We start from the raw sequence: 16,882 nt of genomic DNA, 5'->3' as shown, positions 1-16,882 counted from the left end.
TGAATCTGATTTAACTTACTACTTATCATGCCCATGATTTTATCTTAATTTTATCTTAATTTTAGATAGATAGATGATAGATAGATAGATAGATAGATAGATAGATAGATAGATACAGAGATACAGAGATACAGAGATACAGAGATATGCATACATATCTATATTTTAAAATTCTTAGCACTAAAACAAGAAAGATATTTAATAAATTCTTCTAAGTGTGTTTTTGTAAAGTATCATATAGCTGGGTTTTGCTTTTTAACCCAATCTGAAACTCTATTTAAGAGAAGTCCTCCTGTCATTATATAGAGTGACAACTGATATACTTCATTATATTTCTTCCCTATTACTTTATGTTCATTTTTTATCTCATTTTGGTTTTTACTCTTTTCCCTTTTATTTTATTGATTTGTTCAAGTTACTATTTTCATTTTTCAGTGCTTTATTATTTAACTTTGTACCTGGTTAATCTGGAAATAATGTGCTTTTTAAATTCTGATAGTCATTACGTAACATATATTTCTCCATAATTATATGAAAACCAGAAACCAAATAAACTGTCCACCAATCCACTTTATTTCCCTTTCTTAGATGAAAGCTTTAGAACGTTTTAATTCCCAATCCATTCTCCTTCCTAAATGAGGCCTTTAGATTGCTTTTACTTTCCTTTGCCTCCTTCCAACCCTTCGATTTTGCTGACATGGCTCAATACCGTGGGTTCCATATTTATTAGATTTTTCCCATGCCATATGTCTTTTCTATTTTATAAATCTTTACTTCATAGTTATATTACAAATTCCCAGTTAGAGAACTGTTTAGTTTTAACATGTATATTGCAAGGCTTATTGCATTGTTTTTTATTCATCATCTTCTATCTTGAGGTTTCTATTCTGATTTATATGTTGTTTGGTTCAGGTACCTTCTCAAGTATTTTCATCAGATTGAGTAGAGAAGTGGTATTAGCTCTCACCTTTGAATAGGCACAATTCTTCCTTCTATCAGCAAGATAAGTGGAAAGCAAATTCAGTTCATTCACAAATTCAATTCTTCAAATCAGAAAACTTTATTTGTGTTATTTCTTTATTCTTAACCTTCATCTATTTTTTTTCTCTTACGATTATTCTTTACCTGAAATTTCTCTTGGAGTTATTTTTCAAGTATGTTTTCCCTGAAGATTTCTCTCTCTTTGTATATTTGTACCAACCTGGTGCTTATCTGAGGGAGGGTACTGAAATGGGACCTGAAGACCATCAGGGACACAGTCTCAGGTGGCCATTTTCTCAGCAAGTTAAGTGGAAAGTGTTTAATATCAAAGTTCAACTTTTTCAGAGAACTATGGAATTACAATCTTAGATGGACTCTAGTTGTGATTTCGTTTTACAAATAAGGACCCTCGGACAAGAAACTATATCCTGTTTCAGTACATTCAGATCAAATTTATAACTTACAGGTATAAGAGAGGAATGGTTCTAGATGAGTTATAAATAGAAAAAAGAGAAGCACAAATTTTGGCTAAAAAGAAATTTCAGGAAATTCAATCCTAGAAAAATTTACAAATGTACAAATTAGGCAAATAAGACAGCAGTCTCTTTCTGGGTACATTTGCTGTGACCAAGGATTTGGAGTCTCCGTTTACAAAATCTTCAGTCATGTAGCTCTTTTAATTCCTCCCTTACTGTAAGAAGGCAGTAAAGCAATCATTAGATCAACAAAGTTACTTGACTAAAATGTTAGGTATTATCCAATTGCCAAAGCAGTAACTAAATCAGGTGGTAACTATCTTTAAGCATAAATCTTAATTAGAAAATTTGTAATACAAGAATCCTGGCTGTCTAGTTCATTGAATCCAACCCCTTCTTAATTGAGTCTGTCTATACATAATTATCAGAGACTTGCTTTTCTTCTAAATTTTCTTTGAATCTTTTCTTCATGGTCCCTAAGTCCTCCTATTTGTGGCTAAAAGTTCTTTTCCTTCTGATTTTCTCACTTAACATATAACATTTACATTCGTACTTCATATGCATACATATAATACATACTAGATCTAGTCTTCCTGAAACTTTTTAATAATGTTATTCACTACTAAATTTATGATTGCTAAACCCATTATTCACTTAATTTTGAACCCATCCATATGGATCGTTATTTCTCTTTACCCTGGACTCCATATAAATAGGACCATTATATTGCTGTCCACATATTCCCTGCATTGCCCCTCCCTTGTTTTTTGTTGTTTTATTTGTTTCTGTGATTATCTTCCCTCTTCCTCAGGTATCCTCCTTTTCTATTTTTTGCTTTTTAAAATCTTACCTGTTCTTCAGGTCCACTCTAAAACCGTACCTCATACAGTATGATTGATGAAACCATATATGAATGTCAGATTGTGAATTGTAAATTATTTATCAAAAACTAATTTCAAAAGATAACAATGAGGACAAAAATGATAATAAAATATACTGTTAGTAGTAGTAGTACTAATATTTACTGATTTCTTACTGTGCGAGAGGTCCTGTACTAAGGTCTCATACACAGTGTCACATAAGTTCTAAGATTTACAAATATTTTTACACATCTTATCCTTAAGACAACATAGGGTTGTCTTAAGGATAAGATGTGTAAAAATATTTGTCTTACTATTATCTTAATTTTACAGATGTAAAAAATAAGTCACTTAAAAGGTAAAGACGCTTGTCCACAGTCACTTTTAAATCCAGCAGTCTAGCCAAAGTTCAGGCTTAAATTTCAATTAGAATATAGAAAAAATTATATTTATCAAGTAACTTTATTTATTAGAAATAAAACTTAAAATAGCATGTCCACATAACATTGTAGATGTAGCTTGTAGCTATATGACATGTCTTATACCTATATAGAAGAATGTTGCCTAAGGAAACATAATGGAGAAATTTGTATTTAAAGGGACCATTATGGAGCACAATATGAAGTGGGAGGGTAGGAAGCTGTTATATTAACCTAATCAAAAATAGTGTGACTATAAACTAATTGAGGCAATAGGAATGCAAAGGAGAATTTGAATGCTTGAGATATAGAAGTCGAACATATATGATTTGACATTTGAATAGATATGGAGGGCAAAGGAGAGAAAGTACTTAATTCAAATTCCCAGATTTTCTGTTTGCTTAATTCCATAAGATAAACCATTTTAGAAGGAACTGCTAAAATGTCATATTTTGAAATTTTAAAAAATATTTACCTTGGAAGAACTATTAAACAATTGATTTAGGTGTCAGGTTGAGTCAACAGTTTAAATACATCCTTTGCTTCTTTTGGGATGCAAATCTCAAAGAATGCAGATTCTAGTGTTATGTTTTTTTTTTTTTAAAGTTAAATTCATACCTTGTAACTTCATCAATATATTATATAAAAATACTTTTATATGTTTTATAAGAATTTGTCATTTTTGAATTATGATTTTTAGCAAATTTTGAGGCTAGCTTTACTCCCTATAGATTATTTATAACTTACAGAACTAGAGACTGGCTTTAGAGGATGTGTTGATGCAGAGGAAATAGTTGATTTTCTGAGCATGTTGTCCCAAATGTTTTCTTTATACTTTTCTTAAGGCAATATGTAGATGTGATAGTTGTTAAGTCTCTGATGCAAGAACATTAGAAAAGCAGTGTGAAAGCTGGGCCTTGGCATATGCAGTGGAAATAGTCGTAGATTGTGTCTTTTTTATGTCTGTTTTTCCCCTAGACAACCTAAATTACACACCCAGTCATTCTTGTGCCCTTCTTCTCAGAATGGCTTCTTCAATATAAGACTTTCGCAACCCCTCTGCTCCCATCGTTTCTCAATATGTTCACAGGATGTGTGGATTTATGTTAAGCTTTGGTTTCTGCTCTTCCCTGGCTTGGTAAGCCCCAACATACTCTGTTCTCTTCCCAGTCCATTAGGCGCAATCAGTTCTACATTGTACTCTGAATAGGGAAGGCTTTAGGGATAAAAAGCTCTTCAGGAAACAGGAAATTGATATGATTGAGCATATAAAACAAATTGATATGCATGTATTGAAAGAGTACATATTAATTGTATTCGGTACATAGAAAACTAGGTGAGTGAAAAATGAGGCAGTTATTAACTCCAGGAGAAAGAATAGGCATAATCCTAGTTCCCTCCTTTGCCTACAATATTTACAAGTCTTGACGATATAGACATTGGCTCTTTAACCAAAAATTATAACATTATTTTAGCATCAGAGATGGGTACAGATATGGGATAGAATACAGAATAGTTGTCTTCTTATATGATTGGGAATCAACCAGTTGTGTTTAAAATTGCTAAATGAAGAAATAGAAGTATAGTATCATTTAGAAATATATAGGTTAACCCCAGAGGGAGAAAAACAGAAAAGTTGAGTGCGGTTGCCTCTGGGTACATAGAGTAAAGAGGGATGTGGCAGAAGAATGTTGTTTTTACTGTAAGCCTTTTAATATTATTTTATTTCATAAACTACATACATGTATTTATTACCTTGATAAAAATAAAATCAGTTTAAAAATACAATCTTACCTTTTGTGAAAGCAAGAGTTACTTGTGTGTTGATTTGACATTTTGCAGAACTTATAATACACAAACATTAAAAACAGCAACAAAAAGTCCTTTAATGAATGCCCATTTTGTCTAGGTTATCTAATTCCTTTATACACAATTGTTTATAGTATTTCTCTATTATCCTGTTTTACTTCTGTAACTTTGGTACTGATATCTTTCTTTTATTCCTTATTTTACTTGAGATCTCTCTTCTTTTTTTAATTAGGCATTTACAGTTATAAATTTCCCTTTAAGCACTACTTTAGTTGAATCCCATTAGTTTTGTTGTATTCTATTTACATTTTAATTCATTTTAAATATTTTCTAATTTCTCTAATGATAATTATGTTTGAGTCATTGATTATTTAGGAATGTGTCATTTAATTTTCACATATTTTTGAATTTCCATAGGCACTTGAGAATGATATTCTACTGTTGTTGGGTGAAGTGTTCTATAGATCTCTATTGTAGGTCTAGTTGATTTTTAGTATTAGTTAAGTCTCTATTTCCCTGTTGATCTTCTGCCTAGTTATTCTATCTCTTACTGAAAATGGAATAATGAAGTCTTCAGCTATTATTGTTCAGTTGTCTGTTTTTTCCCTTCAGTTCTGTTGATTTTTCTTTACTCTTTTTGTTTCTCATGTCAGATCATCTCAGTTGACCTGTCTTCATTTCATTGTCTTCAAGTTAACTGATTCTTTCTTCTCCCAGTTCAAATATGCTGTTCGGACCAATAAAGTTTTTCATTTCAGTTATTATACTTTTCAATGCCAGAATTTCTATTTCATTCTTTGAAAAAAAATAATTTTTATCTTTTTATTAGTTATTTATTTGATGAGATGTTCTTTGCATACTTTCCTTAATTCTTAGACATGATTTCTTTTAGTTCTTTGATCTTACAGATGATTTTTAAAAAATCCTTTGTCCTGTAAGTCTAACTTTTGGCGTTCCTCAGGGACAGTTCCTATTGACTGCTATTCTTCCTGCTTATAGGCCATACATTTTTTTTTCCATATCTCATATTTTTTTCTTGAGACTGGAAATTTTAAATAATTTGTCAACTCTAGTTATGTGTTGAGGTGTGACCTCAGTACTCTACCAGGCAGTTTACAATTCTGCCTTAGCCTTCACTTTTTGCCTGCATAGAGACTCAAAGTTGGCCAGAAGGCTTAGAGCCTTCTCAACTCTTTCGTGGTCATTCACAAAGCCCTGTGCATGGTCATGATCATTTTGGGTACCATGAATATGTTGGAGGTTTTCATAGCCCCATGTGGACATCTCATGCCCCAGTTTTTTCTCGTTTTTTTCTCTTTTTTTTTTTTTTGATTAACCTCATGTTAGCTCTAACTGTTAAAGCCACCTCCATCAGCTTTAGTGTTTAACAGTTGCCACTTTTTGTTTTCAATAAATGCCCTGGGACTAGAACTGTTTGAACAAAAGCAGCTCTGAGTCAGATGAAATGAAGTGCTGTGCAAATGGAGCCACTTAGCGAACTGCCAGATAAGTCAGTAGTTACAGTTCTCTGTAGATAGACATTTCAGGGAACTCAAACCTGTCCTAATCTCTTAAGTGGCTGATAGATTGCTAGATTTTACAGCTACCAGAGTTGTGAGGCTCTTGATTTTAAATGCTACTTCAGTTCCTGAGAGGAAAATGGGATTAGGGGAAATTGAAATGCCACAAGATTTGTTCTTACCAAGATTCAGCCATTTTTTCTTGAATAAATAGTTCTTAAATTGTTGTATACCTTTAGTTAATTTTCAGAGTTTTGATAAAGGTGATTTTCAGTTTTTTCTAGTGTTGTCATTGCTTTTTTGTAGAAGCTGTTGTTGGAGGTCTTTACACCAACATTCCAAATATTTAGTTATGTTTTTTAAAAAATAATTCAAATAGTACAAATAGAACAAAAAGTTATTGTAAATAAGGTTTCTTTCCTAAACTTCTAGTCCCCCAATCCCAACCAGTGTATTAACTAGTAATAACAGTTACAGCATATCTTTCATAAATATACACCAAGAGAAGCATGTATGTGTATAGACATAAGCATGTATGTGTATAGACATATAGAAATGTACTGTATACTCTGTTTTTCACCATTTTTTCCCTTGGTAATTTACCTCAGATATTGATCCATAGTGATACATGGAGATATTTCAGTTTGTCATCATCATTATTGTTATTGTTTAATATTCCACGGATACGTAGTCCATTATTTACACATTATTCTAGTAACAAATATTTGACATGGTCCACTATTTTATTTCAAACAATAATGGAGTAGACTTTGTTGCATTTACATCTTTTTTGATGGTGTGTGTTGGTATTACTATAGGATAAATTTCTATCTATGAAATATGAGGTATATATATTTTTTTAATTTTGATGGATGTTAAATTGCTTCTCCGATGCTGTTTCAACAGTTTATACTTCTGTCTGTGGTAAAGGAGAATGCTCTTTCTCCTCAACCATGCCACATTATATTATCAAATATATTTTGCCAACCTCAAAGAAAAAAAAATCTATTGGTATAATTTTCTTAAAATACTTTTTCACATATTTTTAAATATTCTTTCACCCATCACACACACCACTCCTAGGAGTGCCTCTTTTCCTATACTTTACTCGTTTTTTTAATGGACTTTTTGATTTATAATAGCTCTTTGTGAGTTAAAGTAATTACACTGTTGGTTTGTTTTATATTTTACAAACATTTCTTTCTGTAGTTGATTAATTGGCATAGTTCACAGTTAATTTTTTAAGTAGTCAAATTTTTCAGTCTTCCTTTGGTTTTATGACTTGCTTAGAAAGGCCTTTCCTTCTCAGTTTATAAAAATTCATCTAACTTTATTGACCTGTTTATGTATTTATTTGGCTAGTTCGTTGTTTGTGAGTGCTAACCAATTGTCTCTACCCTATTCTCCTCTAATTTAAAATGCCACTCTTGTTAAGTACTAAATTCTTCTATGTATAGAGTATGTTTCTAGACTCTTCATTCTTATGTTTTTGCCAATTTGTCCCTTCTCTAGTGCCAAAATTGTAATGTTTATTTTTCCGTATGACCTTTAGAATCAGCTTGCCTAGTTCTGTTCCCTCTTGAGGAAAAAAATGTTGTTATTTTGTTGAGATTACATTAAAACAGCGCTCTCAGATTTTTGCATGTATTAGCCAGAATCATGTGGAAAGCTTATTAATACATAATTTTCTGGGCCTCACCTTCAGAGTTTCTGATCATTAAGTTTGGTTGCAGTATGGGAATTTGCGTTTCTAATAAATTCCAAGGGTTATGTTGAAGCTTCCAGTCTGGGGCACCATACTTTGAGAACCACTGCAGTAAATATATTTCTATATTAATTTTGGGATAATTGTCATTCTGCCAGTATTAACATTATTCTAACAAGGTATGTTATTCCATTTATATCCTGTTTTCTCAGTAGAGTTTCAAAGTTTTCTTTATATTGACCCTACTTATGTTTTAAGATTATTTCTATCCAGTTTATCTTTTTGTTGCTATTGTACTAAAGGTTAATTTATAATTATTGCTTAATATCAGATTTCCCCCCCTTATTTGGTAATTTGTGAATTGCTATTTTAAATATTTATGATTAGCAATTTATCCTTTTTAAACTTCATACAATGGAAGTGGGGGTAGTATTAAGTTACCCTCTGGGAAACTCGAGGAAACATTGGAGGAAAGAGAGAAAAGTGAGCTGTGATAAGCAGATGTTACTAAAGTGTTCACCACTCATGGCTTAAAAATGTTTCCCTCACACATTTTGACTGCTGGAAAAATTAGTTGAGATAATTAGCTCTTCTAAAATAGAGTAAAATTTCTGAAAAGTGCTGGCCTTACTCAACACGAGATGAATTACTGATATTTTGATGCTTTTCATTCAGACAGTTTGAGTTTTTATTGTATATATAAACTTACAGGCCACAGGGCATTCCTAGGCCTGGTGGAAGTTTTGTAAATTCCAAGGGCAAAGGATGAAGAAATGGGTGAAGACTAACAAAAAGATACTCTTTTACAAAAAGTAAGTGCCTTTCAGACTATAGCAGTACACTGCTAAATATTACTGCCTAGACTGAGGATATCTGAAGATTATTTTTAAAATCTGCAATATCAATTTTAAAAATTTAGTCTAAATTTTTCTCCAAGATAGTGTCATCCAATTTAGTATTTCCCAATCAACCTAGTATCTCTTTCCTTCTTATACCAGTAAAAGAAATAAAGAAAAAGAAATAGAAAACAAATCTCCATTCTTTAATAATAGAATCATAATGCTATAGTTGAGAAATTTCTTGGTTACTGTGGTAGGCAGAATAATAGCTCTCCAAAGATGTCTAATTTCAAATATCCAGAACCTGTGAATATTACCTTACATGGTAAAGGACAATTAAGGTTGCAGGTGGAGTTAAAGTTGCTAACCAGCTAACCTTAAAATAGATTATCCTGGATTATCCAGGTGAGTTTCATATTATCACAAGGGCTCTTAAAAGTGGAAGAAGAGTGCAGAACAATATCTGAGAGTGATTTCATATGAGAAAGACTCCACTTGCCTTAATGGGGATTAAAAATGGAGGAGGGGATCACAAGCCAAGGAATGTGGGCAGCCTCTAGAAGCTGGGAAAGGCAAGGAAACTGATTCTTCTACAAAACCTCTAGAAAAGAATGCAGTTCTGCCAACACCTTGATTTTGGCCCAGTGAAACCCATGCAAGATTACTAATTTACAGAACAATAAGGTAATAAATTGTGTTATTTTAAGCCATAAGTTTGTGGTAATTTGTTTTGGTAGCAAATAGGAAATTAATGCAATTATTAAAATATTGGGACAGAGAACTCACAAATAGTGAAGGTTTTCTGTGTTAATAAACATTTAACAATAGGTAAAATTATCCTTAATATGCCACATGCTTCCCTTTTTTTCCTCAAATTGTTAGCATTTGTCCAAAATTCTAAGTCTTTTTTTTCCAATTATAATTTCTGTAATTTAGTATCTTAGAGTTCATTTAGGGCACTACCTTTTCCATCTGCAATTACTTATCTGGAAATCTGGACTATTTGCAAAGTGACCAAGGACTGCATTAGAAAATCATCCTGAAATACCGCTGAGTCAGAATTAAGAATGTAGCTCAGAGACCTATAACTGCTGCTAGAATGGCTCTATGACAATGGATAAGTTATTTGACCTCTCTATGCCATTTTTTTAAATACTAAAACTTAGATCATAAGACGGTACTGAGGATTACCAGCGATGATCTATGTATAATAGCACTTTCTGGCCCATAGGCAGAAAAATTATAAAATGAAAACAGATTAAAAAAAAAAATCATCATAATGCCTTTCATCATAAAAACAAAACTCTAGACAATTCAGGAGTTCCCAAAGGTATAAATACAGCAATTGCTATTTACAATGACATTCTTGAGTTATCAAGTATAAGATCTTTTTTTTTTAATGTCTTTAAAGATCTTTAAAATATGTGAGTATTGACGCTCAGAGTGGCAAGCTTTTTGGACCTGGAAAATTAATTAATCTGGAATTTATATCAAGGGTGTCAAATGAACAAAATATTTTTAAAGTTTATTTTTATTATGACTCAAACCTTAGCTTCTTCTCTTCATCTATAGCCATGAGCCACTCAACCTCTCTGAGCCTGTTTCTTCCATAAAATTTGGATAATAGCTAGTTGGCAATGTGGTCAGGAGGATTAGAGACATAGTATATTTTAATCACCAAGCACCTTCCACATCATTTAAGTAAATACTCAATAAGTGGTGGTTATTCTTGGGATTATTTTGTGCTCTTCTAAAACTACAGTGCCTGAAGTCAATAGTGGCCTAATTATGAAATCCTAATAGGTCCTTCTCTTCCTTTATTTTATTTTATTTTTTAAGTTTATTTTCTCTCTTTTTTAAATTTTAGTTTTATTAGTTTCAATTATACAGTGCATTGGTTAGATATTTATATAGTTTGTAAAATGATCCCCTTAATTGTTCTTTCTCTCCTCTGGCTCTCCACCTGGCCATTAACGTTAATACTAACTGCATTCACTATGCTGTGCTCTCCATCCCCATGACCATCTATCAACTGCTAGTTTGTACTTTAACCCTTCACCCCTTTCTCCCAGCCCCCTCCCCTCCTCTGGCCATCACCAGATTGTCCTCTGCATTTGTGAATCTGTTTTTAATTAGTTTGTTCTTTTTGTTCCTTAGATTCTGCATATAAGCAAAATCATATGGCATTTATCTTTCTGACTGACTTATTTCATTCAGCATAATAACCTCTAGGTCCATCCATGTCATTGCAAATGGTAAGATTTCATTTTTTTTATATCTGAGTAATATTCCATTGTATATATGAACCATAACTTCTTTATCCAATTGTCTGTTAATGGATAGTCTTCCTTTATTTTAGTTTCTATTATATTTGATACTATTGGACAACTTAAAATTGCCTTTTTTCTCTTTTTTAGGGTTCTTCCTATTCCTTTGGTTATTCCTTTTCAAACATCTTTGCTCTCTCTTCTTTTTTTGCCCACTCCTTAAATATTGGTGTTTCCCAATTTCTATAGATGTTTAAATTTTTCTTTTTTTCCTATACATTGTCTCTGGGTACGATGTGTTTCATGGAAGCAGCTGAAACCTTTTTTTTTTTTTCCCGAGCACCAGTTAGATGTCCCAGAGACATCTTCTAATTGAACATATCTGAAAATGAACTTGTAATTATCTTCCACATACATTTTCCTTTCTTCTCTATACCCATATGGGAAGCACTGTTTATTCATTCAATCATTAATTAATTAAACATTTATTGAGTGCCTACCACCCTGAGGATACAGTAGTGAAGTAAACAAATTAACAAATCTTTACTCTTCAGGGAACATAATTCTAGTGGAAGAGACAAAGCAAATAAATAAAATATTGTGTGTCTGATATTGATAAACTGTGTTGAGAAAAATAAAGCAGGGAAGAAAACTAAGGAGAGCCAAGATGAAGATAAGGGTTGCAGTTCTACATAGGATGCTTAGTAAAGTTATTGCTGAAAAGGTGCTGTTTGAGGAAAAATCTGAGGAGGTGAGGGAGCAAGCCATATGGAGAAAGATTATTCAGGATGAGGAAACAGAACCTGATACTATGAGGCAGAAATGTGTCTGGCATTGGGAAAAACAGTGAGATGTCCATCATTCCTGGCTTGTGTGAGAGGAGAGCAATAGGAGAGAGGTCAGAGAGTTATTGGGAACATGATTATGTTGGTCACATCCTATTTTCTTAAAAATTGAAAACTGTCCCTTACTACTTAATCTGTCATTCCTTTTTCCTCCTCCTAACATCTAGTAAGTCACCAGATTTTATTGATTGCAGCTTCTATATTACTTTTCTGGTTTTGCCTTAGTTCAGGCCTTCATCATTGGTCACTCAACTGATCTGCTAGCTTTACACCCCATATTCAGCACTCATTCAAAAAATAGCTTTTGAACAATTACTGTGTTCAGGCCCAGTACTAGGTATTGTGGATATAATGGTCATGAAGCTAGACATGATCATTGTCCTTAGAAAATTCACAGTAGCTGGAGAGGAAGTCATATAGACAGTTAGTAACATGGCAATGTAATAAGTGTTTTGAGAAGGGAAGTGCAAGCTGTATTAGTAGCAAGTGGCTGTTGGGTAGCTCAGATTTATGAGGGTTAGCACAAGCTTTGTAGGAGAAATTATTTTCCTCTTAAAATCTAAAAGATAAATGGGAATCAGACCCTCAAAGAGAAAAAAGTTTCTAAGTAAAAAAGACCACTTGTGCAAGTGCCCAGGAAACAGAACTGAACACAGTTTAGTGCCTCTGGCTAGAGGACAGAAGAGAGTTCCTCAGAATCAAGCTGGAGAGGTACAAAAGAGCCAGATCATGCATGACATCTTTAGACCCTATTAAAGTATTTAGTTAATCCGTTATCACCAAAATGATTGTTTTAAAACTTCAATATAATAATTTATCTCTCAAAATTAAAACCCACCAAAGATTCCCTTTAACCTAAAGATTGGCTTTAGGTTAAGTTCTAGCTCTATAACAGCACATGAGGTTCTTTAATCTGACTTTTGCTTCCTCAGTGTCAACTCCCACAGACCCACTCTTAACTTTGTATACTAGCAGTGCAGAACTGGTCATAATTACCCCCCAGAAGAGAGAAATTTCAAGTCTCCAGGCCTTAGCAAATGCTCAGAATGCCCTTTGGCCCTTGCCAACCTCATGAATTAGTTTTCATCCTTCAAAATTCATCTTGGAAGTCATCTTCTATAGGAATCTTCCCCTGAAAACAAAAAGCTAATCATTTCCTCTTCTGTGCTACCACCCACTTCTGTATGATTTTTTTCATTGCAGTTCTCTCAATTTAGAACAGTTTGTTTAATTTTTAAACTCCTCCACACTGTAAGTTCTTTGAGGGTCTCTGTTTTTTTGTTTTGTTTTGTTTTGTTTTTATCTGTGTATCCTTAGCCCCTAGCATAGTATCTGGCACTTAGCTGTACTTAACAAATGCTTAGTGAATTTCATTAATATCAAGGCTCAGTTATTTTGACCAAAAGTATGTCATTTATAGGAAAGAATTAGCATTAATTTATAGCTCATTTAAATCACAAGATTGTTGATAGTGCTTAGCACATCTCAGCAAAGGAATCACAGACTTTTCTCAGACTATCCTGCCCAGATCGATCTGACGTATGAATCTGAGCTTCATCTTTTTAACTGTATTTTTAAATTAGTACCTTTAATTTTAACTTTCGAAACCTTGCAGAAATTTCCTTACTATGTTTTGTGAATATTATTGTTTTCATGATTTTTAGAATTCCTTTACTTTCAATCACATAGAGTGATATGATCACCATTAAATATTTAAATCATTTTATAAATCGATATTTAATTAAAAATATTTTTTTCATTTTTGTTTTCTTATAATAATGTAAACTTTCCATTTCTAGTTACTATTTTTAAAAAGCCTAGTTTTATCATGGGCAATGGAATGGTTTCACCAAATGGGTATTTAAGTACCCCCAAAAGCACAAAACTAGCCTTCTTTGCACTTCCAGACCTTGCACAGTCTCAAGCTCATCTTTATCCAGCGCAAGCCCAGGTGTCTTTTACATAGCATGCACTATAGAAATTACTGTAGATGCCTCTTAGAAAAACATCTTAGAATTTTCTTATCACTGTGGATAGTTCTGAAAAGAAGAAACATAGATGGCAAGTAAATACTTTAAAAAATTAAAACCTTACTAGTAATCACTAAAAATGAAGAAAGATATATTTTTAAACCTTTCTCACTGTCAAGATTTTTTGTTTTTTACTATTAATAGTATACTTGGAAATAAGTATGCTGTAAAATATGCTCTCTCAGATACTACTTATAAAAGTATATATTGGTCTAGCTTTTTTTATAAGGCAGTTCAACATTATGTATTAAAATGTTCATACTCAATTAATCTCAAAATATTCACCCTGATGGAAATGTTTTAGAAGTAGAAGGAGTGGTTACACAACATTGTGAATATACTAAATGCCACTGAATTGTTTACTTTAAAATGGTTAATTGTATGTTGTGTGAATTTCACCTCAATAAATTATTTTTAAAATATTCATTGTAAGGAAATAATATATAAATGTTAATGAATGGGATGTTCAGTTCAGCATTATTTATAATAGCAAAAAATTATATATAACATCAATGTTTACTAGAAAGGGAGCAGTTATATATGCTACATCTATATGCTGGACTGCTATGCAGCTATTGCAATAATAGTTTTAAAGGATTTTTAATGAAATGGGGAAATGCTCATGAGAATATGTCATAAAGAACGTTGAATACAAAATCATACAGTTGGACAGTTTTATAAGACAAGCATACATAAAAAAAAGACTGGAAGAATATTATAAGTGTTCCCTGAGCTCCTTTAAGCCCACGAAGCCCTTGTCCCAAGGATTTAAATGGCAGATTTTCCTTTGGAGTCTCTTACAGTTAGTTGTCTCTGTGTTAAGACTTTTAGCCATGGGGGGCTCAGGTTTTGTCAGTGGTCTGTTCATTATACCCCAAGCCTTAACCATCACAGTACAAAAAGACAGGACAGGAGAAAATATTAGCATACTGAATTTGAAGGTTATACTTGACAGTCTATAGTGTCTTTTAGCTATAAATAGGTGAAATAGGATTTGGGGGGCCAACCTGGAACATTATATTTATTGAAAAGTTATGGTAATGTCAAATCATATATTAGATACAACCATGTCCATTGTCTCATGTAATCGTCACAAAAACATTGCAAAGTAAAAACTTTATATACCCACTTAACAGATGGGGAAACAAAAAAGTCTGGTGACTGCTCTGGTTTACACAGGTAGTAAATTGAGGCTTAAACACTAGTAAACCCTGCTTGCAAATCCATGCTTTTTCTACTATACAGCATAGGTTTTATTTTTCTGTGCCATGCTGGACATTACCCTCACAAAGCTTTAAATATAAACAGTCCTCAGTTTGAAAATAAATTGTTCTAAATGTGTTTCTAAATTAGACGTATACATATGTAATGACTTTTCCACAGGTATAGTATTAAACTCATTAAGATTCAGCCCTCAAGAGTGTTTTTCAGGTCTTACTTGGCAAATACTCAGTACTTATAATGCCATTCCCATGACAATTGCTAGTATTTATTGAAATTTTTCATGTGCCAGGTACCATTCTAAATTGTATAGTAACCCTTTCAATCGTCTTAACAACCCTAAAAAGAAAACCAGTATTACCCATGTTTTCATATGAGGAAGCTAAAGCACAAAGTCACACAGGTAATTAGTACCAAAGCCAATGTTTGAATCCAGGCCATCTGAGCTTATACTGGCTTTAGTATTTTTTTTAATGTGGAGTTCCAGGCAGCCACTGAGTAATTCAAATTGGTGCTCTAGAAGAAATTTGTTTGCTATTTAAAATTTGTGTACTAAAAGTATATAATGCACAATAGTTCTTAACCCTGCTTACACATCAAAAACACCTGTGGGGTTTTCTATGCATACAGAAGCCCAGTCTAACTGTGGACAAAATGAATCACTGTCTTGTGGGGTAGGTTGTGGATATCTCTGTTAAGATGTTCCACAGATGATTTGGGTTTACAATTGTCCCATGTGTACATGAAGCAAATGGAATTGTCATGATATCTCAGGCTCACATATCCCAAAGATTTTAATATAATATGTATAAAAGTGTTAAGAAGGTAGTATTGCTTATTGATTGGTAGTGTGGGTTCTGGAGCTAGACTTCTTGACTACTGTTTATTAATTTTGTTACTTTGAGCATGTGACTTAAATTTTCTAAACCTTAGTTTCTTGATTCATGAAATAGGGTAAATGTGTTAAGTAGAATATAGGGTTGTTGTGAGGATGAAGAGAATAAATACAAGTAAAACAGTTCAGCACAGTGCCTGACACATAGTAGCTTCCCAAAGTTTTAGTTATGTAAATGTACACGGATATTACAGTAAATAATGTGAATAGTGTAGTCATTACATGCTATATGGAACAACCACCACTCTTAGTTAGGATCAGGTAATAAGGCTTCCTAGAGGTAGTAACATTTTCAGAGGTAAAGTGAAATATGACAAGAAGCTGTTGAATGAGATCATTCTAATACATAGGATGTATTGTAGGAGATGTCTTTAAGAAAGATAAACAGAAGGAGTTTGTAAGTTACGAGGGCTTGACTTGGAAGGGATAGACTTGCATCTAAGCTGCATAGTATTGGATTTTGAACCTCAGTCCACCATAATTAAATTTGCTTTTTATCACTTCTTTAAGAATTACAGAGTTATTACTCTCTCCTTTCTTTAGCTTGCACGATATTTCATTTGTACCCCTGCTTTTATAGTGATTTTTGCGTATTTGATATCCTTGTTTTCCTTAAAACGCCCATGAGCACCTAAAACCTGTCTTGCACTGTAATACGATACAGTTAAATTTCAAAATTTAACTGTATCGTATTAAGGGAGAAGACCCAGTTATCTTTAATGTTAGTTTAATAGAGGATCTATGATGTATATATAATGCTAATAACATGGAAGTCTAACAAACATAAACCCAATTATATATATGCAAAGGTGTCTACACTGGAGTTAATAAATTTTCATTATCTTCAAGAGCCAGGTTTTGTTAACAACACAGGAAGTGCTTTTGGTAGATGAGCATTTGTTGTTTCTTCAGAGATATATTTCAGTCATAATATTTAAATTTCATTGTTAAACTAATGATACCTATTTATTCCCTAATTTGTTTAGAGAAGAAAGCAATCCCATACCTAATCTCT

General features: G+C 32.7%; 1 protein-coding gene across 11 annotated transcripts in view; it reads left to right on the top strand.

Moving 5' to 3' along the window:
- Window positions 1–16,882, top strand: part of MBD5 (methyl-CpG binding domain protein 5) — a 383,463-nt gene that overhangs the window by 100,840 nt on the left and 265,741 nt on the right. Inside the window, exon 1 of one of the 11 annotated variants that reach the window (XM_023530256.1) lies at window positions 10,807–10,864. The exons of the other annotated variants lie outside the window; for them this stretch is intronic. The gene's annotated coding sequence lies outside the window, so the exon portion shown is untranslated. Of the gene's footprint in view, window positions 1–10,806; window positions 10,865–16,882 lie in introns of those variants that run through there. 11 annotated transcript variants of the gene reach the window in all.

The sequence above is a fragment of the Pteropus vampyrus genome, unplaced genomic scaffold (assembly GCF_000151845.1).
Source record: "Pteropus vampyrus isolate Shadow unplaced genomic scaffold, Pvam_2.0 Scaffold2, whole genome shotgun sequence".
NCBI lineage: Eukaryota > Metazoa > Chordata > Mammalia > Chiroptera > Pteropodidae > Pteropus > Pteropus vampyrus.
Note: the sequence above shows the minus strand (reverse complement) of the source record. Positions and strands in the feature narration are given on the sequence as shown.